Genomic DNA, 23,609 nt, shown 5'->3' on the forward strand with positions numbered 1-23,609 from the left:
TGTCATTATAAAAATCCATCACTGTGAAAAATCTGATACAATCTTATGTCTTTAAATTGATAACAGTACCAAAAAACTGTTGTGTACTACACTATCATTTTTAATTTCCCTGTTCTAATATATAATGTAAGAAAGTGTTTTTTGTGCGGATCCCTTTTTCCTTCCACCACATTTCTACCTAGACACCATCTCCCACCCAGGCCTCTTCCACTAATCCTTCCTCCAAATGCTAAAGGACATTTCTGAGATGATGAATGGGTGAATATGAGTGATGGATACTGGTTCAGACAGACATGTTGGGTTTGAGAGGGCTGAGGCAGCCATGGAAAATACAAGCAGTCCTCCTGCAGCAGCAGCAGCATTCACCTTTCTGCTCTCACCAGGATCCAGGAGTCAATATTAAAACATTCTCACAGAGAAAGCACCCCCATAAAGTGTTATATGGTCACATTGATCTACCTATCTTTAGTCTTGTCAGTATGTGTAACCTGGATTGTGCGTTTTACTCTAGGCTGCTATCATAGCCTGTCTTAAGCAAAGAAAACAGCTGTAAGGATCCTGCTCTGAGCAAATTACATGCAACATAGAATAACTTGTATGTATTAATGTGGTTAATATTTTATGCATTTTGTAATGTTTTATTACTGGCACTCAGCAAGAAACTATACTTGTGCTTCTTGTCTTTCTTTTGTTCTTTCTTTTTCACGCTGTACACTTGAAAATCACAAAGTTAATTTCAAAACTGTCGACCAGTTGTTTTTTGGGGGAGGAACACTAAAGTGTTTACCTGACTTTAAGGTTTCACCCAAATCACAGTCATTTTCCAACTTACCCCTGGGTATTTTACTATTCAGATAAATTTTGTTTTGCAGAGGTTTTTTGATATCTGCTGTAGAGTTTTCTGCTACCACACTAATACAATTTAGGTAAAGTGAATTACATTTTTGATGCATCGGAAATTGATGTTTGAAAAATTCAAACAGCAACACATCTTTCCAGAAAGACTGCACATAACTCTGGGTCAACAGTTTTTATTGGAAACTTAGTGAAAACTGTCCACAGCAGGTCTGTGGATTATCTGGAGTAAACAGGACTGCTGAATCTTCCTAATGTGATTTCTTAATATTTTCAGAACCACAAAAAGTTCCATTTAACTAAGATGTCTTATTGTGTGGTGGCAAATCACTGCTGCAGATATTATATTTCAGACTCTTAGCAAATCCAACTGAAACTATCTGCATGGTAAGATACCTTAACTTGTGACTTGGGTGAACCCTCTTAATGCCATGTATGCCTTTTTCCTGTTACTCTGCAGCAGACAATGTTCCTAATTCCACTATTGTTATGTTTTAGCACCATTTGAAGTTGAAAAACATTACTGAAAATGGTGCGGTAATTAGTTTTCTTAGTTATTACATGTTTGCCTCAAGCTATTGTGTGACCGTAGAATGTGCAGTTTATGGGGCATACATTTTGTACCACTGCAATCACTTCAGTTACAATGAGGAGAAGGGAAAGTGGGAAGGTGGAGAGTGGTAATCAAACCCTGCTTAGAACCCCAAGAACAACGGGCGTGTCAAGGCCTTCATACTCAAAAATTAAAACCCAATTCACTGATAAATTATTGTGTATGAATACTTAAACTGATATTTCTCAGAATATTCAAGTAATTTTTGACCATATAACTTCAAGGCAGAGTGAAACATAACTGAAGACACGTTAAATATGAGCATTTGAAAATACAGGCCTGTTTTTTTTTAGAAACTTCTCGGATATAAACAACAACCTTACATCAATGATCATATATATTTAGGTTTTGTCTGGTGTGAGTCCACAAATAAAAAAGACCTGTCAATCTATTTTGGAGTGATAGAAGTATATCATTTAGATAACTGACTGTGCCTTTAAGAAACGGTGAAGGAATACCATCGAGTACAGGGCGGACCAATGAAATTATGAAATGAATTAAATGAAATGAAAGCAGGGGCTCTTGAGATGGAGGTAAGTTATTAATTAGGGCAAAAGCTAGAGCTAGCTTTCGATTTAGCAGAGTTCCAGTAGGACACACTGACATGTTCCAATCAGTCAGTTATGCATGGGGCAATTACACTGCAGAGGACAGGGCTAAGCAGGAATGTGGTCCTCGATGCAAGCTGGGCCTTGCTGCGGCACTGTCCCACTCCATTGACTATACTGTCACCATCTATCAATCCCTCACTTTCTTCACCCCCTCCTTCACTCTGTCAGAGTCACTGCTCATCTTCTGCTCACCCCCTCACCCATAACATCTCAGACCAGTTTCTCACTCTCCTCAAGCTTGCCTTTTTCTGTTTCTGTTTTTCTTTGTTTTTTTTACTCTTTTTAGTCATCTCTCTTTTTCTGCTTCCTCTTCTTGGTCTAATCTACACTGATTTGTGTCTCTTCCTTTTTTTGATTTACCACACAACTTGGATGTCCAATTATACACTGTATATATTCTGTAGTCATTTCAAATGACTTTTTTTTCCTCTGTGCTAAGCTTTGGCAAATAATTATGTCTCCTGTGTCCTGATTTAAAATGGCAACCTAACAAATACATGTCTTCTGTGGGCCATGTATTTGTTGTGTTTTCATGTTAAGAATGGGTCCAAGACAACCGTTTCTGTGTACCAAAAGAGTAATTTAAAGTATATCTTATGATCTAAACTATTTTTCTTTAAAAAGGGTAAGATAACTTTAGACTGTTCTCAAGACTTTTTGTATTAGTAACAAGAGTAATTATTCAACTGTGAATCAGGTATGTAGCAGCCATTTCAATGTGGAAACTATTGTGATCCCATTAAATCAAGTCCAATGTTTACACTTGAAATACCAACATGCCCAAGATCCTGCCCTGAATCCTGATTTAAAGGCTAGAATGACTATCAGGAACGCATATAGCTCCCACTGGGCAAAGCTTAGGGTGGCTGAGATCCAGGTCTGTTTAATGAGTTGTGGTCCTATAGCTTATCTGACAGTAATGTGTGATTAAGGCTGTGTAAAGTGAAGAGTAATATCTGGACCTGCTATGCTCTCCCCAGAGAGGCATGCCTGCCCACATGGCTGTATCTCCTGGCTTACAGCACTCAATATTATTGATTACATGGCAATTGTGTCTGACTTGCCTTAACCTCAAAGGCACCCTTCGCAGAGGGAGTGGTGGGCTTCAGCCAACAGACAAATCTGGATTATCACAGCAAATCAATGGCAGATTTCTGCCTGCCCTCAGTCCTCATGAAAAAGCCATCACTCATTAGCACAGTGATCACAGACAGATTAGCAGACATTTGGCCTCGTCAGGGAAGAGGGAGGGACAGCGGTGCACTGATGAGCTGAGTAATGTCTTCCTTCCCGCCCTCTTGATCTCTTCATCTCCAACATGACACGACTTTCTGAAAGCCTTACTCAGCAAACCTCACTTACATGACAAGAGTGCAATGTAAACGTGATGGCATTTGGAGTGCAGAGCATGTAGTGCTTCCTGAGTAAAAATCCTAATCAAACTGGCATGGTACATTGAGGCTGAGTAAACTGTTCACTTTTGTCGGGTCAAATGTGAAATTGCTGGTGCTGATGTTCCACTTTCTTCACAAAATTAGTAGCCAAGGTCTTTGGAAAAGAAGTTCAAGACAATAGGCAAACAATGATATCTCCTAGACAACACGTAAGTTCAGCAACCATACTGGTTAGCGTATTTCATTTGGTCCAGCCCTTCATACAGAGGCCTGCACAGCATACTGTGTAAGTACCAGTGGAGGTTTACTTCCACATCAGTGACCCAATCTCACTTTTCTAAGAAGCATGTGGGTCGTCCTCTATCTTGATACACATTTTTGCAAACATAAACAAAAGCCTATGAGTCAGATGTTAATGAATTGTAAAACATGACATGAACAGCAGGTCCCTGTTGATTGGCTTCCTCAGAATGCAGCTGGAATATTCTGTACACACATCAAGTGCATGTCTGCCCATCCTGAAAGAGGGATCATTCCCCTTCCTGAGGTTTCTTCCCCAGTTAAAAAGGTCCAGTGTGTAGGATTAAGAGGCATCTCGTGGTGAGATATTTCAAGCAACTGAATACCGCTTGCCTTCCAATGCGTTTTGGAGAAACTACTGTGACCACGAAGCTCGAAAACAATGTAATGAGACACAACTATCAAGTGCCAGTGTCAGGTTTGTCTGTTCTGGGCTAATGCAGAAACATGGAGACACAATGTGACTCGATAGAAGAGCATCAGTTAATTCCAAGTTAAAAAAAACGATTCTTATTGTCAGGTGATTGTACACTAATGAAAACCTACTTATAAATATTATATTCCATTTCTGCCAATAGATCTTTCCAAATGTTATACAGTGGACCTTTAAATTGTGTTTTTCCTTATTCTGAACCTTAGGGTCTAAGGATAGAGGGTGTCGTATGGTGCACAGATTGTAAAGACCCTTGAGACAAATTTGTGATATTTAACTATAATTGACTTCACTTGACTCTCAATAAACTCCCTGCCAGGCAAACAGAAAATAGGGTACTATAGGACACATGCCAAGCCAAACTGTTCTTCCACTGGAGACAACCTCTTTGATCCTGTATGGACTGACAGTATAGCTAAACACTGTAGGAGAAACGAGGGAAGCTTACACAGGACCCAGGGAGATGGTAATTACCAGGAACAGGATGGGAGCGCTGCAAGGCGCCGCATTACAGCACCCTGTCACAAAACGCTTGAGCAGGCACAACTCATACACACTCTGTCCTCTGTTGACCAACACTATGATGTGTGTGTGAGAAAGAGTGACTTGGGGCATGGGTTGATTAGTGTTCACTTTGAGTAAATTGTGGGGGAGAAGCCTCCTCCTGTGTGCCACACACTGAGACACAGCTGGGTCAGACAGTGTGCTGCATTTGTCTAGTGAATGTTGAGGAGCTGTGTCTGCGGTAGGAGCACTACAACCTGATTAAGGAGGTAATATGTTGATGACAGCAAAATAAAACTGATAAATTCATAATCAGAAACTCAATACTCTTCTAAAGACATAATGTATTGCAGGTTCAGTCTGGTCACTAGTCTGAAGTAATTTGAGTTCACTTGATCTTCATCTAGACATCCAAAGAGCAATTTGAACAACATGATTGTGGGTCTCATTACCGAACTGTTTTAATATGAATAGCTTTCAATATTCACTGAAGTATACGATCACATAATAGACCAAATTCACATGTTCAAATATTTATTATCTTATTATATGACAGACGTCAGTATTCCTATAAAGATGAGAACTGTGGGCAATAAAATCTCAATTTCAGAGTTGAGAATTATGGAGAGACAATAATATATAATAAAGATAAAGATAAAGATAAAGATAATAATAATGAATTATTGTTCAACACTGCCTGGAGCCATTTCTACTGCTGTTACGGCTGCTCACTTCCTGGCCAGTGGCCATATCTCATCCACGTTGTATGTTGTCATACATGTACTGACAACACTGACCACTGTGTACCTGTATTCTGCTACTCCACATAAGATTACGACGGAGCAGGTGAGATGCTTTTTATGGAACTATAACATAAGAATTTACTATAATAGTAAACTGTGATGAAAACGTTTCTCACAAAATGTAATATTACATTACTAAGAACTGAGAGAACACTATACTGCAGCTATATCCATACATTTATCACATTAATACTGAATATAAAACAACTTATCAACAGACTTCTGAGAAAAAAAACAGTAAAGCCAATTGTCGCATAAAATATGCGATTTAAAAACCAAAGAAACATGCTGCAGAAAGGTGTGCAGACTAGGAATCAAGCAACCGTGTTGACTGCCACCTCCTTTTTGCCTGAGTGCAGACAGACATAACAATCTTAGCTCTCTGATTTTAGGCTTTTAGTGTTTTTGTGGACAAATTGTAGTGAGAACATAATGATACACTCTATGACTTTTTCCTCTCACCCATCAACAGATAAAAACAGCACAGATCAATATGCTGTCATGCCCCTCTTGTCCTCCACTCTACGTTTATTCTACTGAATCACAATGTTTTCAGCTTCACCTGTTTCACCATGTGGACAGCCTATAACAGTTTTTATGAGACAATGTGATGTATTGTTAATGAGTTTCCCTAGTTTTATCCTGTATGGACGGCATTAGTACACCGTTCATTTCAATGTATATTTGCCACAACTCGTGACTAACCTGTGATTTTTCTTTCTTCAGAGCCTCCATAATGTGAACCTATTGCCTCTTCCCCAAATTTCAATGTCAGTCTTAAAATGCCTGTTTCTTAGCCAAGCTTTCTTCTCACTTGGCCATTATCCGCTGCAATGAGCTTGGCAAAGCTGTCCCAGCAGAGGCATGTGTGTATATCAGACAACATAAACACAGACAGCTGTGTCAGAGGGCAGCCGATAGCCTGTAGAGACTCATTCATCTCCTTTTGTCTCTCTCTTTGTTAGAGCGCAGTCATTCCATCCCGCCAACAGCTGACTGTTTCTATCCCGGTTGAAAGATCAAAACAGACCATTTAGTAGCTCCTCTCCAGCACAGATGACCTTTGCATCTCAACACTTCACCTCTCTCCTCATTCAGCCCTGCCTCCCATCTTACTACAACCTCATTGTCTCTCATCCGGTCCTGTCTCTCTCCGTGCTGTTTCAGCCCCACTTCAGGGCAGCATTCCATGCGTAAATACCAACAACAAGGATTTGTCACACAACAAAGCTGCCATTAAATTGCTGTTTTGTTTGTTTTACATGACATGGTTTATTTTCAGGGGCAGAATATGACTCGATATGATAAACGCTACTGGCTTAGATATGAATCCCCACTGTTTTAATTGAGAAATGAAAGGCCTCCATCACTTCCTCCAGGAAATTTCTATTTCAAAATTCATTCATAGTGGTTTCACACTTACACAATAACAAATCAATACAGGGATTAGTATCAATAGACTACAACGAGATTATTGTGAACGGTTGGGTTTACAATCAACAATTTAAGCAATAATTCTCTCTAAACAGGGAGTGTCTGGGCCATAGTACAGCATCCCTGGTTCAGTTCTAACCTGCGGTCCTTTGCAACAGTTCGTCCCCTTAGTATCCTGTCTATCTTCAGCTATCACTTGCCAAATAAAGGCATAAAAAGGAGCCAAATAATTATATATATATTGAAAAAAAGCACTGTCAATGATCAGATCTATTGTAAGCCTTTTGCCCACCATTACAAACTTAGAAAAGCATGGCTTCACATCCACAAGGACAGCAGCATGCAGGAACTGACGGTTCACTTGTAATATAACTGGCTGAGCAAAATCATCTTCTCAGCCTTCTCTTCCTCTCCAACCTGTTTTCTTCAGTTCTGCCCGGCTGCCTTGGCTGATTTAATGACCACATACAGCTGGACAAGGAGAGAAGAGCGTGTAGAAATGAGAAAAGTGGGAAGCGCACAATGATCATAATTGCAACTACCAGAAATGTTGTGTAGACACCAAAAGCAGCTGGGAAAAAGGCAGAAAACTGACATTTAAGGGTTTGTGAGTTGTGTCAAAAGCTGTCATATAGAGACCACTGTGCTCAAACTACAACAGTGCATTATTCTGTCAGCAAAAATGCTCTCTGAATAAATACTGTTGCAATAAAAACTATTTCTGTCAACTGAAACTCTATGAGCTCATTGCGTCAAAGCAAACTGATATCCTGAATATATGTAAGTAAGCAAATGAATAAACAAACACGAATAAATAAATAACCTAAAAATGACATTCATGAACCATCACCTAATAGTTATTCAAAAGCAGGTATAAACAATACTCACATGCTTTCACACTTGGTGCCAGACCTCTCCCAATGGTTCCACTCACAATTTCCACACATTGGCAAAGCTACAAGATTTACATCAACACCATGGGAAAGAATGAGATGCCTTCCCTCCCTGTCCTCTTCCACACATTTACCATTCTTCAATTTTACAATACTTCCATCCTTTCTTGTCCTCATACCTTGCTCTGCTCCCTGTCTGAGACCTCATAAGATTGTCCAGCAGAGTCACTGTATCTGCAATTCATTCCTCTATCCCTCATATTGGCTTTCAATTGAGCCTGTCAGTCAAGGTGTCTGTCAGATATGGACTCTTCAGTTAACTATTTTTTTTCTTCCTTCTCGTATTCTGAATGAATTCAGGGAGAGTGACACTCTGAAGGGGAAACTGTCAGAGGCAATCTTTCCCCACATAATGCATGAAAAACAGCAGCAGTTTCTCTCCAGCTTATCACACACATAATATGAAATATCTGATTATTCGATGCTATAGTAATAATGATTTAAAAGACTTGTGTAGCACTTGCACATTTTATGGTATACTTTGTAGCAGGGCTGACAACAGCAGCACATCAGTACTTACTGTATAGACCGGTGGACCACAGTGAGTTGAGAGTGAACCTACAACCAGCCAACCAGGATTACTGAGACCCAAGCTTCCATCATATTTCAGCAGGAGTAGATACAGCATTCCCTCTGAGACAAAACAAGCCTGGTGACTCCTTTTATGTCATATAATTCTGATTTTCATTGTATGCATGCTCCCTCAGAAGAGGTCATATATTGCACTTCTGGTGAACATATATAGAAATTGTATGAAAACCGTTTAAATGTCAGAATTACCATGATCTTTATTTGCATGTTTAAGTTTTTTATGAACTTCATCAGCAGTTTTCCAAATGCAGTAAATCCGCCTTGCTTGGAAATGTATCACAAACATTACAATCCACATAATATCATATAGACTCATTGACAGTATTTTAAATAATAAACCTATTTTGCATTAAATCATGATTTATGATGTATGAGCACAGACCGGGAGGTAGCCTAAATAACCGATAATAAATAATAAATCTGCGTTGCATTTCTCTGCAAAGTCATTGTTGCATCAGCTGTCCATAAAGCAATTCCTGAATGACGACTAAACCTGTATTAAATCAAATATTTAACATTTGGTACTGCTGTATCCACAGTTATGCGAGAATATATTGGGGGAAAAATGTAGTGACCCCGGCCGCAGGTTTACAGTAATAGTTAGATTCCCAAAATGAGTGGTGTTCCCCTTTAACCTGGCGTTGCGTCTCTGCCGCGTTCAGGTGACACATGAATAAATAAGTGGGCACCGAGGCGCTTCCCAGCCGCCACTTTTGGAGTAACCAGGCTACCTGAGATAACACTGTGCACCTGACACCTCTGCGCAAGCATGCACACTACCTCACATTTACTGACTGCTTAATTACTCAGATAAAATAACCCGCGATGAAACAACAGCAACAGTTGGAGTGGACCACCAAGAAAAGACATCATAACTTGAATGAAGTGGGCGCAGAGGCAATTTTATATTACCCCCTAATCTAACTGGTCCTCCCACTGGACTGATAGCTCATCAAAACATTACTTGCATTCTCAACCAACTACTTCTGAACAAATTCAAAAGACACTGCACAACCATATGCCAAAGTAAGAGAACTAATAGTGAGCCAGAAAGTCGTGAATTACGCACACATGTAGTGGTTAGGACATGTTACACTACATAATGAAACACATTATCCTTTATGGGAAAACCTCCTGTTTGCCGCAGTCATCCCTCCAACTCAGTTTGGTGTCTATCAACTCAGAGCAGGATGATCATGCCATTATCATATTGTCCTACCTTCCTCGTCCGTGTCCGTCGCTGGCTGAGCGCCTTTAGATTCGATTGCCCGTCCTGCTGTGATGCGTTACCAAGTATCTGCTACCCCCTCTCTCTCTCTCTCTCTCTCTCTCTCTCTCTCTCTCTCTCTCCCTCCCTTCTCCCCTCTCTCTCTCTCTCTCCCTCTCTCTCTTTTTCCCGTTAGCTTTACTCTATCACCACCAACGCCCTGGTCACTGCAAATTTCACTTCCCAGTGTTCAGAACTACCCCTGCAAAAGCCAAAAATATAACAATCAATTGTGTGGAGCTCCCACATCATGTCCCGTATTATACCCACTCCTGCTGAAACAGGGTTACACTCCAGCAATTACAGCATTACAGGTACAGCCCCCACAGGTTTTAAATGTTGTCCCTAAAGCAATATGATGAACACACACTGCTCGTGCATGCAATCTTAAATGCTTTCCATATTTTCCATTTGATGTGGGTTGAATTTATTATTGCCTTATTTTGTTTGCAGATGGCAAACATAAAGGCATGGCCCTGCTGTGTGTATGTCAGTGAGAAATGTAAAATAATTATGTATTAAATGTGTTCACAAATCATTTGCAAGCTTCACGGATGAGGGCTGAATTATCTGAGATTAAAGAGATCTATTTATGAGCCCCCTAAATAAGATTATGAGCTAATATATTACACAGATTAAATTTGAAATCCATTATTTAACCACAGAGGTCATGGCTATTTAGAGCAATAGCCGGTGTGATAGCACCACCTAGTGTATAAAGTAAGAATTACTAGTAAAACCGCCGGCCACAGCAACTTTTTAAAGATGGATGTAGAGAAATTAATGCCCCTGCAAATGTCTTCTCTAATTTACACAACTGTAACCTCTAATATCCTATCTTATAATCTTATTAATTTGGATAAAATAGCCACTTACCACTTCCAATCCCAGGTTATTGTCAAATAGCGTATAATAAGCTCATACTGCTGATACCCTTTGATCTAAGCTCTTATATAAAGCATAAAATCAGTTCTTTGGTGGTCAGCAGTTATGATTTTTTTTTTCCAGAATGTAAAACTGTGGGCTGATTTACCTGTCTCAGTCAGGTCTTTGCCTCCTTTGATATGGCAGTCCACACGTACTCTGAACGGACTTGAAGAAGACGTTACTAGGAGGTCAAAAGATGCTGCCAGTTGTTTTAGTGGAGCTACTTAGTGGCAAAAGGGCACCTAACTGAGGTTTTTGTGACAGCAATGCATTCAAGATTTACGATTTTTTTCTTCTTGTGTGCTTGCATACATGAACTAGATTTACTGCCTCACAGTTGTATGCTTCTGCAAGTTGCAGTTTACATCCAGACTCAATGTAGTGAATACTTAGAGGAACAGAATAAAAGGTAGCCTATAAAATGTATTTATTTGACTAAATGGAAGTTATGACTATATTGATGATTCATACTCTATGTATGATTTCAGTGAATATACATTTTTGAACTGATTAATGAAGGATTATCAAACAGGTACACATGTACTTGATTACTATGTGAAGATGGATTCTTCTATTGTGTGTGGTGCTTTCTCTGAGCTGTAGGTGAAACTCACTCACTCACGCACGCTGCAATACTTTCTTTGCAAGTGATTCCAGTGGCGCTCCACATTCAGAATGAGGCAGGAGGGAAAACTGTTTGACTGTGGGAAGGGCTGTGGGCATCCTTTTTTATGCTAGAGATGCTGTCTGTGAACGCAGCATTGATGGTTAATCTCTAGCAGGAAGGGGGAGAGGGCCACCAGCAATCATGCTGGCAGTTGGGCCTTTTAAACAATGGCTCTCCCCACAGCGGCACCATTGACGGTCAGTGGGGTATGACAATGCCTGCCGACCCTCCTGAAGTCAGTCCACCTCCATCTTGTATGCATCATTCATCATTATTGTTGACGAGACCAACTGCTCTTGTAACTTTTTGTTTGTAGTTGGTGTTAGATCTGGGTTAGCAGGGTGGGGGCTCAGGATGCAGCCTGTGCTCACTGAGATGGATTTTGATGTGTAGCCTCGGCGTCAGGAAGTTGAGGATCCAGTTGCTGGTGCCAGTGTCCACAACCAGAAACCTCAGCTTCTCCACCAGCTGTTGTGGAACTGAACTTGGTGAAGAGGATCCTGGTGTAAGTGTTCTTCCTTTCCAGATGGGTCAGAGTGAGTTGGGGTGTGGTAGATATTGCATCTCCCATGGATTGGTGGGCTCTGTACGCACACTGTGGGGGATCTAGGGTTGCTATAAGCAGGCGTTGATGTGTGCGCTGCATGATGCTCAAAGCACTTCATGATGGTGGGAGTGAGGGCCACAGGGTGGAAATCGTCCATACAAGCTGGGTTTGAGTTATTGCAGTCACATTTTTCTTTTTCTTTTTCAATATTTGCAAGTGGCGTCATCAGTATTCCTCAATCAGTGTGAACATTTGTCAGCTGAGAGGGTAGTTTATTTAGATCATTATTGCCCATTACACAATTTAACATAGTAATATGTTAATACTTACATATTTTATTGCTAATGTATATATGTTAGAAAGAGAATTCATCTGAATGGAAGCTTACATGATTTTCATAAGATGCAGAAGTGTGAGAAAATGCATGAACATGGTTTGGAGTCTTTTTTTTACACCACCAAGATCTGCAAACTTTCTTTCTTATTCTGTTGGGTACATTTTTGCAGTGTGATGTGCTACAGCTTCATGGCCTTGCATCCAGATTCACTTTTCAACCTTGATAACTCTGGTATTACTCTTTTGTTTTCACTAATGCATATGAAAGACATTCCTTCCTTTGCCAATGGACTGAAATGCACGTCCACCATTCATGAGCTTTTAGAAAACATTCCGTTTGAGTAACAATCTGTCTTGCCCCTTAAAATTCCTACCACTTCTTTCTTCGCCCAGTCGGTAACTCAACTTGTGACAGATATATTTTAACTTTAAGTTCAGTTATTACTATACGACAAACGCCTGCCAAACTAAGTAAAATTTGGTTATAATTTACATAAGACAAAGGCAGTAATATCCTCTCTTTTTGCAAGATTGCAAATTTGAAAAAAAAAGTTGAAATTTGTGAATCTCCTGTTTTTATTGTCTTTTTCATTTACAATGCTCCACTGTAGTCAAATGAGGCAGTTTTATTGTTTTAAAAGGGGAAAGATTGTTACTTTAATCGCTCTTGCACGCCGTTCAGTTTCAGTTAATTGAGCCAGTGCCACTGTTTCAAACACTTTGTTAGTCTTAAAGCACACAATTTGATTATCAGACAAGATTAGATGGACTAGATTTTGCACCACTGTTACCAATATACGGAAGTTTAATATTAATATATATCTAATATTCATTCATTTTTAGAAGGTCTGGCTACTGCAAGTCACTCAAGTGGTTTGGCATTAAAATATTAGTCCTAAATCCGGCCAACGTTTCCTTCCTGACCACTACCCTCCTCCTTTCATTTATGACGCAGAGGGTATGGTGATGACTTAAAGTGATATTCTGCTTCCCTCTGGTGGAAATTTTACTCAACTGCAGTTTAGTAGTGGAGAGTTACCGTTAAGTTTGAAATTTAATTTTAAGCCCCCAGGAAAGGGTCACAGAGGCGCACAGGTTCAGCCACAATGTCAAGAATAGTACAACGTGAATGCAAGGAATGGCATAGAGAGTGGTAGACAATAGGAACGGGTTGTTTGACTTTAACCCTAGTGCTTTGCACCAGAATAACTCCTGTTGAGGATATGTGGATCTTGTGTTTTACAGTTTACAGGGTAGTGTGATATGTACTTTGAGCCTATATGATGTGTATTAATTAATTTTTGGCTTATAGCTGACCTTTTCTTGCTTGGCTGCCGGTAGGAAATGCAATAGTTATTTTTCTCCTCCTACACACATTTCTGGAACAATTCCAAAGCACTTATTCAAAGACAGTGTCTGCAAAGCCCCAGGCCACATAATCACTTTATAATGATCAATTCCCTATTAGGTAAAGGTCACCAATTTTATTCCACTGTATAAACATTTTTTTTCCTGTCTGGTGCCTCTGTGGTAGGTAATTTCACTCAAACTTTAACATAACTAACTTAATAATTTAAATGTTTATTAAGCTAAAGAATAGCCATTAAGGGTATAAACTGCCGGTATGAATATTGGACTGCCGTTTTTATCGTGAAGAATATTGGCTAAAACTGAATCATAACCGTAATCTTTCTAGTCCACACTTTATGTAACCATACTGCTGTTAGCTTACTGCTTTAATTCATATGGCAGTATCTCTGTACTGCCCTTCCAAAAAACTTTTCTTTATCTTTACCAAAACTATAATATACCTTCGTTTGTGCAGTTGGTTACCAAATTCCTGTGAGCATGTGACTGTGCCACATGTCTGCTGTAAAAGTCGCCCTCTTCATGGTAGCAATATTTGACATGTCATAGCAGGAGATGCACAGGTGAAATTAATGGCATTAATGGAGGCTGTGTTTAATTTAGACCTGCCTCAGTAAATCATGCCGGTGTGAGGTCCTGGAACTAAGTGGCATAAATGGGATGCAGCCAGTAAATGTTATCAATTAGCCACACCTGTGGGTTGCCTTCCCTAGCTGACGCAACAACATGGCTGCTGCGAGGAGGTTTATTGCAAGCATGAAATTTAGATTATGGGTACAGTTTTTCTCTGACCCTGTAAAATCTGTGACATTTCACTTATATTCCCACAGCACAACCATAGCGATAATTGCACCAATGTGTAATCTGTAAAAACATTGTAGCATATCTTAGTGTCAAAGTATTACGAATGGACACTGTTGTTTGTCCTTGTAGCTTTCTTACCTTCACAGTTACATTCAGGATAAACAGTGCTTATTTGCTTTAAGGCTTCTGCTTCCAATGTCTGCAATAACTTTTTATGAAACTCAATGGCAGTGCCAGAATCCTTGTGTAATGCCACTTGGCAGCAGCCACAAAAACCATGATAGATTTTCTCTAAATACCAGTGTATATCTGGGGGATTGTGATTAGGTGTTTAGACTGTAAGGAAGATTTAATTATGACAATAAACTCCTGGATTGGATTTAGGTGTCTTCACATTTTTGGCTTTGTGAGACAGGTGCACATGTTAACAAAACATATGGACTGTGACAAACTTTTGAAATAATTAGAAATTGTTGCATCAGCCTTTAAATTGATCAGTATTTCCATTTAAGATTATAAGGCTTAGACTGGACATGCAGAAATACCATATCATTTTACATATTGTTTAGTGGCAAGTATTTGTCCCCTGGAACCCGTTCTGACATCGAGCAGTTGCATCTTTACACACCAAGTGAGAGAGGTCCTTCTGCGTTTTGAGCAATGTGGTAGTTTGCTAATGACTTCCCAGCTGTCATCTGGAAGAAGCTGGTGCCAAAATGGGAAGGAGGATGAAGAAAGCTCAGCCTATTACACTGGCACTGCCATGGCAGCTTCCCTTGGCAGTCATGACTACCTAGACAATTGCTGGCCTAGGTTAATGTGCACCCCTATTAGTGACAGTTACCTAACACCTTTGAAAGGATCCACCACAGGAGTGTGCCAAGCAGCACTGGAGTTCCAGTATTGCCCCCAGTCTCCCATTATTCTTCTCTGCTGAAGGCGTGTCGTCTGTCTGCTCCACAGAGCTGCTCATGCACTGTTGAGGCGCTGCTGTGCTCTTTCAGGCCACTTCTATAGATAGGATAAAGGGTTATTGGTGAGAGACACAGGAGAAGAATGGAGGGATGACTTGTTGATGAACAGAGAAGTCCCCTGTGTTATTATTCAGTCACACGCCAAGTGCACGAATGAAAGTAAAACTCATGATAAAAAAGTGAAGAAGGATAGATTTTGTTCAGTTAGTAATAACATAGGGTTTTCAGGATAATAGGCCTTTTTCCTTGAAGGCATTTTGACATGTCACAGTAGGAAAAGCAATTAATGAAACGAATGGTGGCTGAATTCCATTTAGCTGCTTCAGTTTCATGATCCTGGTATTGTGCATGCTGGCTCTCTGTTATGGCTTACTGGCACACTTACAGAGAACAGAGCCATCATGTTATCAGTAACACCTGTGCTTTCCCTATGACAAGGCAAAATTGCTGTTAATAGGCCTTTTGTAACAGCCATACCTTATATAGGAGGCAGGCAGGATGAGGGCTCTATGTGGCCATTTATTTTCTGAGAAGGAATAGCATATAGTGGAAACATTTATTTTATGTGATCATTTAAATTATGTTTTATTTGCACTAGAAATAACCCACTATTATTGTATTTTTTTAGTAGAAAGTTCTAAATAGTTTTAAATATTTTCTTCACCTAATGTCTGCATTGTGCATTCTCGTAGAAAGAGAGAGGGAAAGGGTTGAAGGGGGAATAACTAGCTGATGGAGTGACTGTGAGATGAAGAGAGAGAAGAAGCTGCCTCTGGGTTTCACAGTCATTGGCTGGAGACTGAGCTGCATAGCTGGATGGAGCTGAAAATCTTAACGTCTCCAAGACAACTTCGGCAATGAACCATGAGAATGACCCTTGCAAAACACCATGCACAATGACACAGTGGACGTGTGTCATGTAGTATGACTGGGGCTGAGGAGACCAGATTTTAGAGTTATAGTAAACTTTACACACAATAAAACCGTTCACACGTCCACAAAGTCATATTCTCACAGGTCACATACTGCATGTGTATTGAGCTGCATTATTTTCACTTCTAGATGTTTTACTGTATGTTATTATCTAACAATTTGCATCTCTAGTTATGCTAAAATATGTGTAGAGCATTTAGATATTAGCCAAAGGCAAATAAAACCAAAGCGCTTTTTAATGTGCAAAATTTAAAAGCTTCTTTGCTATGACAACAACGCATGTGAGCAAAGGTGCCTAAATGATGAAAGGTACCTCAAACACTCTTATCTTTGATTGTAATGAGACACTTTTTAGTGAGAAATTGGGAAAACTAGCAGGGTACGGCATGGAAGGAAGTAATCTATGTCAGAGTATGGACAACTCATTTCTGACATCAAAGGACTTCTAATAGAAATGAAATAATAAACAGACTTATTGCATCAATTGCACTTGTACTGTCTGATGTCATGCATCCTGTAAAGCAGTTAAATTTTTTAGGTAGTTATAAGGTGTGTAATTGATGAGGCTTGTATGTGCATGTAAGACATAAATCACTATAAAAAGCATAAAGGGAAGAAACACGATGCTGGTTGCAATGATTGTTTCTTTGAAACAGACGTGTCTGCCACCATGCAGCGAGGAGAGTAATACATCTAGGCTAGTTTTTGACCGACTTAGTTGCAATAACAGATGGCAGGTTGAGTCCTCATGAATAACAAGGAGCACAGTAGACCCTGACTTGTTTCTCTTAGAATCATATTAAAATGAAAATACTGGGAGCAGTTTGGCATGAAAGGGGTGAGAGTGTAATTTGCTCAGAGGAGAGAAGATGCAGGCAGGATAGCTGTCTGTGTTTGATACTCATCCTGCTTCTCTTTCTCTTTTGCCTAATTACACATGCTCAGGCATGCCATTCTTAATGTAGTTTCACACTTCTGTTTTTAATTAGACATCTTTACAAACCTGAAACAGTTTTTATTTGCTTTTATTTTTTTCTTTCCTCTGTCCCTACCTATTCATTTGTTTGCATATCAGTTTTAATGGATTTTTGGTTAAGAGTAAAGAGGAAATATGGGAAAAGAGAGGGGGTGTGAGGCAGAAATGGTCCCTCATGAAATGAGGGGCATGCATCTAAGACCACCAAGCACAGCAGCACTTTTTATTCCTACCACACCATGTGGAAAGGCTTATTTTATCTTCTTGAAAAAGTTTACACTTGTTTCATTAGTTAGGCCATAGCATCTGCTGTACATTATGTATGACATAATATGCAGATCCACACAGACAACTATAGTATTTTAGGTCCTAGTGCAGAAAGTGTCAGACATTACTGTATACACATAAATTCTTAGGAAAGGGAGCAATAAGGCTCTGGTGACTGGCTGAAGGTAATAACAGTTTCATCAGTGACCTTTACCAAAGGAAATGAGATAGGATTTAGTACTTGCGTTGTTCAGTTAATTAGAGAATCATATCTTTTTTTCTCCACAACAGCTCTTCCCTTATACATTTTGCAGTGAATCACCAAATGTTAGAAGAGGAGACAATGGGCCCAGTTGTACCAATTGCAATCACTCATTTCTCAAAGTACTTCTCTTTAGTGTTCTTAATTTATACCCCTCTCTTTCCTATCTCCCAAATCTTTTTTCCCTCCTGGCTCTGATACCACAATCTCTTCTCATCAATGGGGATTTTTAGATTAGAAAAAGATGAGAGTATCGTGTAAATCAAGACAAATTTAGTTTCCAGAACTTATGCCCAGTTTGGGTGTGAAGTTACGAATGTTTCAAATACTGTACTGTACTTTTACAATTTACTGTAAATTACTGTTAATAAGCACAAGCTGAAATATCATATCATGTTCAGCAGTGGAGATTCAAGTCTGTGAGCCCAACCTCTGCTAAGGTTGATGTTGATGTGTTGAGAATCACCAAACTATATGTACCAGTTAGAATGTTAATGGTGTTACCCCGTTGCAGATTAAACAAAACAAGAGAGTCGGGGATACCTTGTTTCTGAGAAATTATGTTTAAATATTTGTTTTGTTGTCCGAAAAACTTTCTGATGCTAAATTAAATTACTGTCTTGATTATGCTGCCTGGTGATTTTATTTCTAGTGTTGGTAATGCTACATTAATGTACTGCACACACATCTTTGAAGGCTAGTCAGGGTAAATGCTCAGTCAACAAAAGCACTTTGATTAAATGACCAGTAGGATTTAGCGGCATCTAGTGGTGTAGTTGTAGCTTTCAACTGACTCGATTCATTCAGTCTATGGTTCATTCTAAGGTGACAAAAACACAATGATTCTTAGTTTCAGTATTATACCAATGAAAACATACCAATGAATATTATGTTCTATTTCAGTCAATGGATTGACCAATGGAATTTTACCAATACACCCAGGATCAATATTTCATTAAATAACATTAGGTTTCATTCAAAGCACTTTGGCTTTTGCATATGTGTAGTATGTAAAGCAGGAGCAATACTATCTCCTAGAAATTATCGTTATAGAACATAAATGTAGCACTTCGCTTCGAGGGTCCTGCTGTAAAAACTTCAATAAATATACATGAATGACATAAATCGTGAAATCCAGTCACAGAAACATTGTACATAAGGTGGAGGTCGGGGTAGTGCAGGGTGCTGACATTAGTGTATCAGCTGAGTGGAAAATGTTGGTTATAATGTCCACACTGTACACTCAGAGGACTTTACTAGTCAGCGGGTACTGTAGCCAAGCAACTGGCGAATGAGCCAATGATGGTGAAGCATGAAACAGCTAATGCTAAACCTTACTTCACTGCTCTTGCCTGTAATTGAACAATATATCTTTTTGATTGTTTTGAATGTGTGTAACTTGGTGCATTCCATGTAATGCATTTGAAATGTGGCAATATTAAGGCATTTTCTTGTTGACCTCATGTTTCAAAAGTGTGGTTCCGGTGTTCACTCACTTTGGGTGTTCACTGTATATTAGACGTTTGTGATTGTGACAAGTCCCATAGAGTTTAGCAGCCGGGTGAAATTACCATGGAGTCGTGGAGAACAGGTGTGGAATCGCCAGCAAATAAGAGGCCTTGTACTCTACAAAGTACAGCCCCGGGTAAATCAATACATTTTCTTACTCAACAAGAAAGTACATTTCAGGGGTGAATCAATATATTTTCTCTTGCCCTTGTTTAAAGAAAGAATTTTGGATTTTTTGCTTTAGGTGTTAGATTGATCATTGACAAGTTTCTCATTCCATTCTTGGCTTATCTGTGAAGCAGCATCTGATTATAAGATTTATAAATATATTTAATTATAAGACAATAGTTCACGGTCCCATTCTGTTTATGTGCATACTGTACGTAGTCTGTAAATCAGTGCACGGAAAAAGTAAAAATATAAATCTCTGGCATTTTTCACAAACATCTAAACGGACTCTGAAAGGTAGAGTCAATTGAGCTCTGATTCATTTCTCTCCTCCCCTTTAAAACCAGCAATTTATCCACCTAGAAGTAAAGCCTTTTTCTGCAATAGCTATCCAAGAGCTTGCATTACAATAAGGCAAATGGATGACAGTGTGAAAAATCGAATAAAACCACAGTAGGCCCCTGGACCAGACAAAAAGAGCTGCATGAATATTCCTATTCTTGTCGCAGTTTAATATTTCATCACTGTGTGTCATTGTCAATGGCAGAACTAATTGCTGACATTAATTACTAATTTCACTGATGGCATTAACTCTGATAAGTGCGATGATGATCGGATTAGTCAAGCTGTATTATGCTTAAAGACCCAGAGCAAGATCGTGAGTGTACAAACATGGGGGACAGTGATAGGAAAGACACTAAATTCCCTCTTTTCCCCATATCTCTACCAGATATACAAGTTCAAACTTAACATTTACAGCTTCAGAACCATTTACTTATATTTAGCTCTAACTGCCCGAGGCAATGAATTTGACACGTACATTTAACCTAAATGAAGACAGTAATAAGAAACTCCTATTAGCAACGATTATACATTTCATTATGTATTACTGATAACACACATGCCTTGACAAATGTGGGAACAACTGTTGGCCTGGTATTAAGATTACAGCAACACTGATCCAGGGGCGAGTCCTAGGAAGAAAAAAAAGCACACCACATAACAATATAATTCAACTGAATTGTTTTTGGGTGAACTGATCCTTTATGCTGAAATCCACAACTCTGCATGTTGTCACCCTCTCCAGCCACTAGAGGTAATTGATATGCTGTCCAAGAAAGATGGTAGAGCTGTTGTGGAAGCCTGTTGTTTTGTTTGAATAAAGCAACGCAAAACTTTTTTAATGTACGAGATTAGCAGGCTTAAGCTGCTGATCTTAACAACAATATTATGAGACATACGTAGTCAGCTTTGGTTTGAACAGACTTGGTTTTGTTCACTAGGGCAACTGCAAACTGATCGGTGCTACTTAATAAAGAAGTATTGATAAATGAATACAGTGATTTCAGTGTTTTTAGGTAGCTTTTTAAATATAAGCTTCATTTCTGTATCTCCACATTTTGGAGACATACATATTCCCATATATCCTTAATGTGATACCATGACCTAATACATAATGTGTGCTTGTGTGGATGATAACTGACATCTGGAGTAATACTAAACTTTTCTCTTAACCCTTTGAACCATATATGGTAACTTCCTTATGACGGTTTTAATTACACTTCATTGGCATATTTTGGTGTTTTTTATTTATGTTACGGCTTTCTTTCACAAATAACTCAACGTGGGCTGGATCTTGATTTGCTTATGTCTTATGTATTACATATTTTTTATAGTATATTGATGTGGCATATTTCTTTTGCAGCAGCTGTCTGCTCAGTCCTTCTATGGGAAGAGGAGGCCTGCTGTGCCACAGATTGTTGCTGTGCCAGCCCACCTAGACAGAAACAGAAAAAGTGTCTTCTTATATCCACCAATAACACTCCAGGGTTGAAATTTTAAATGTCCAAGTATTTCAATGAGTGCCCTATAAAGGGTTATATAACCACATTATAAGAAAGATTTGATTTGATCAGGTCAAATACAGCCCTGATTGTCAGTAGTATCTGTAAATCACTTCCATGATAAATTCTCTTTTTTCACCAACAGCTAACAGCCAACTAAAAATATGCTCCGGTGTGCATTGAGCAGGAACCAATCAGACCCAAGAAGACTTATATGTCAAGACCTCTACAGGTTTTTTTTTTGTCTTACTGCTGCCAGTCAATTAACTTGAGTGTTGGACCCAGAGAAAAATCTGGCCGTAGCTTGCTTCACAATTTATGAGCAGTTTGAATTTTGACAGGAGACGTTTTAATCTCAACTTGGTCTGGTCCGCTGAAGCTGTTTGTTTTTCATCTTAAACCACTGTGTCTCATTATCACCTATGAATTTTTTGGACAGAAAAAGCTAGAAAATTATATTTTAGCAGAACAGGCCACTGCTTTTATTATTCTTAGATACAGATGTTTCATGCAAGAATAATATGTTTCAGTTTAAAAAACATTACTAAACAAGATCAATACTGTTTCAAGCTACGCTACTTGTGTGTGTTAAATATAAATATATTTGATTATCAAATTCTATCAGTCCTATGTCTTCATAAACAGCAGAGTATGCTATTGAACTTAAAAATGTGTCAACCAGGATCCTGAAGCAATAAGTCTCATAAACGTATAATTTTGCCCCAACCAAACTGTTAATATCAACAGTTCACAGGAGGTAGACTTGGACTCAAGTTTTTGTGAAGTAGTGCAATTCCAGTGAAATGGAATATTGATCACACTCTATTCTTTGCTTTGGGTGGTAAAAAAAAAAATTCCATTCACAGGCAGTGATTAAAACAGAACCTGATGCCAGAATGAATTGTATTTAACATATACTCTGGCTGAGATTAGCTGGTACTGCTCCTTGTCAGTATATCTCAAAACAACTTCAGTGGCTCAGCATTATTCCTTTTAAAGGTCCAGTGTGTGACATTTAGGAGGATCTATTGGCTGAAATGGAATATAATATTCATAAGTACGTTTTCATTAGTGTATAATGACCTGAATATAGGAATTGAACTGCTTTTCTTACCTCAGATTGAACCGTTTTCATTTACAGATGTCGTGGGTCGCCGTTCATGGAATGTTAAACTGCCATGTTTCTACAGTAGCCCAGAATGGACAAACCAAACACTAACTCTAGATAGGGCCATGTGCGTATTTCTTGCGTTTCGTGGCAAGCTTAATTTCTCCTTTGTGCTTGGAAGGAGTGAAACAAGGGAGTTGCAATCTGAAACCATTATAACAGATTAGAGAAAAAAAAAACTCTTGCATGGTGCTGCTTTTGGCAGTCATTTTATGGTCATATTTTACATCAGCTAAAGTTGCCAACAACACAAAACATCAAGTTTCACGAAGGTTAGCTAATGACAAAAAATTCTGGATGATTAATTCTGTTAATGGGGAAGGCCACACTGTCGATGATAGAGGATGGGAACCAGTCTGAGTGTTGAAATATTTCTCCCTCCACTTTGGGGACTAGTTGAATCAACTGACACAGTTGGCAAATCTTGCTCAAGAGCAGATTTTTAGGGAATAATTATAGATCCCTCAGAATGAAACTGGGCTGCTTTCCCTTTTATGACACCTTTCAAGTACTACAACCTCATTTCCCATGTTCTGACACATCCCTTTTTCTTCAGTTGCACATCTTACTTAGCCACGGATACAGTGCTCAGCGAAGGAGTATGTTATCACATAGTAGCCTTATACAACAAACTTTACACCCCCTTAGGTGGATCAGCATGTAAAAATGCTGCCCACATACTGATGCAACTCTGTATATAAACCACGAATGAGGGATGTTTTCCAATAAAACCTCGCCCAAAGTGTAATGAGCAGAGATGTGCAATAAAGCCTAAAACCCAGGGAGCAATGGACCAATCCCTGTGTAGCATGATGAGTCACTCTGTCGCAGAGACTGTCCTAAACAGACGACAGTACCTTCACCCATACCCATGGAGGTGATTAGTAGCTCTTCGTAACAACGTATTCAACTTTGATTTATTTAAGTACGACCTATTTTAGGGTTTGCCATATGTCTAACCTTGCAGTCTTTCCACAACCTCAGGGAATGTGACTCATAGTCTATACTGCAGAGAAAGAAAGAAAAGAACTCCAGAGGTGGGTCAAGGAAACAGAAATATAAAAATGCTGATTGCAATTAAACTAAATAAAAGAGTAGAGA

General features: G+C 39.1%; 1 protein-coding gene across 1 annotated transcript in view; it reads right to left on the reverse strand.

The window, feature by feature from the left end:
* The window catches only part of cdh23 (cadherin-related 23), a 154,787-nt gene extending 145,001 nt beyond the window's left edge, over window positions 1-9,786 (reverse strand). The window contains exon 1 of the mRNA XM_051415680.1: window positions 9,711-9,786. The gene's annotated coding sequence lies outside the window, so the exon portion shown is untranslated. The remainder of the gene's footprint in view (window positions 1-9,710) is intronic.
* Between the last annotated feature and the right edge of the window lie 13,823 nt (window positions 9,787-23,609).

Source organism: Dicentrarchus labrax, unplaced genomic scaffold, assembly GCF_905237075.1.
Source record: "Dicentrarchus labrax unplaced genomic scaffold, dlabrax2021, whole genome shotgun sequence".
Lineage (NCBI taxonomy): Eukaryota > Metazoa > Chordata > Actinopteri > Moronidae > Dicentrarchus > Dicentrarchus labrax.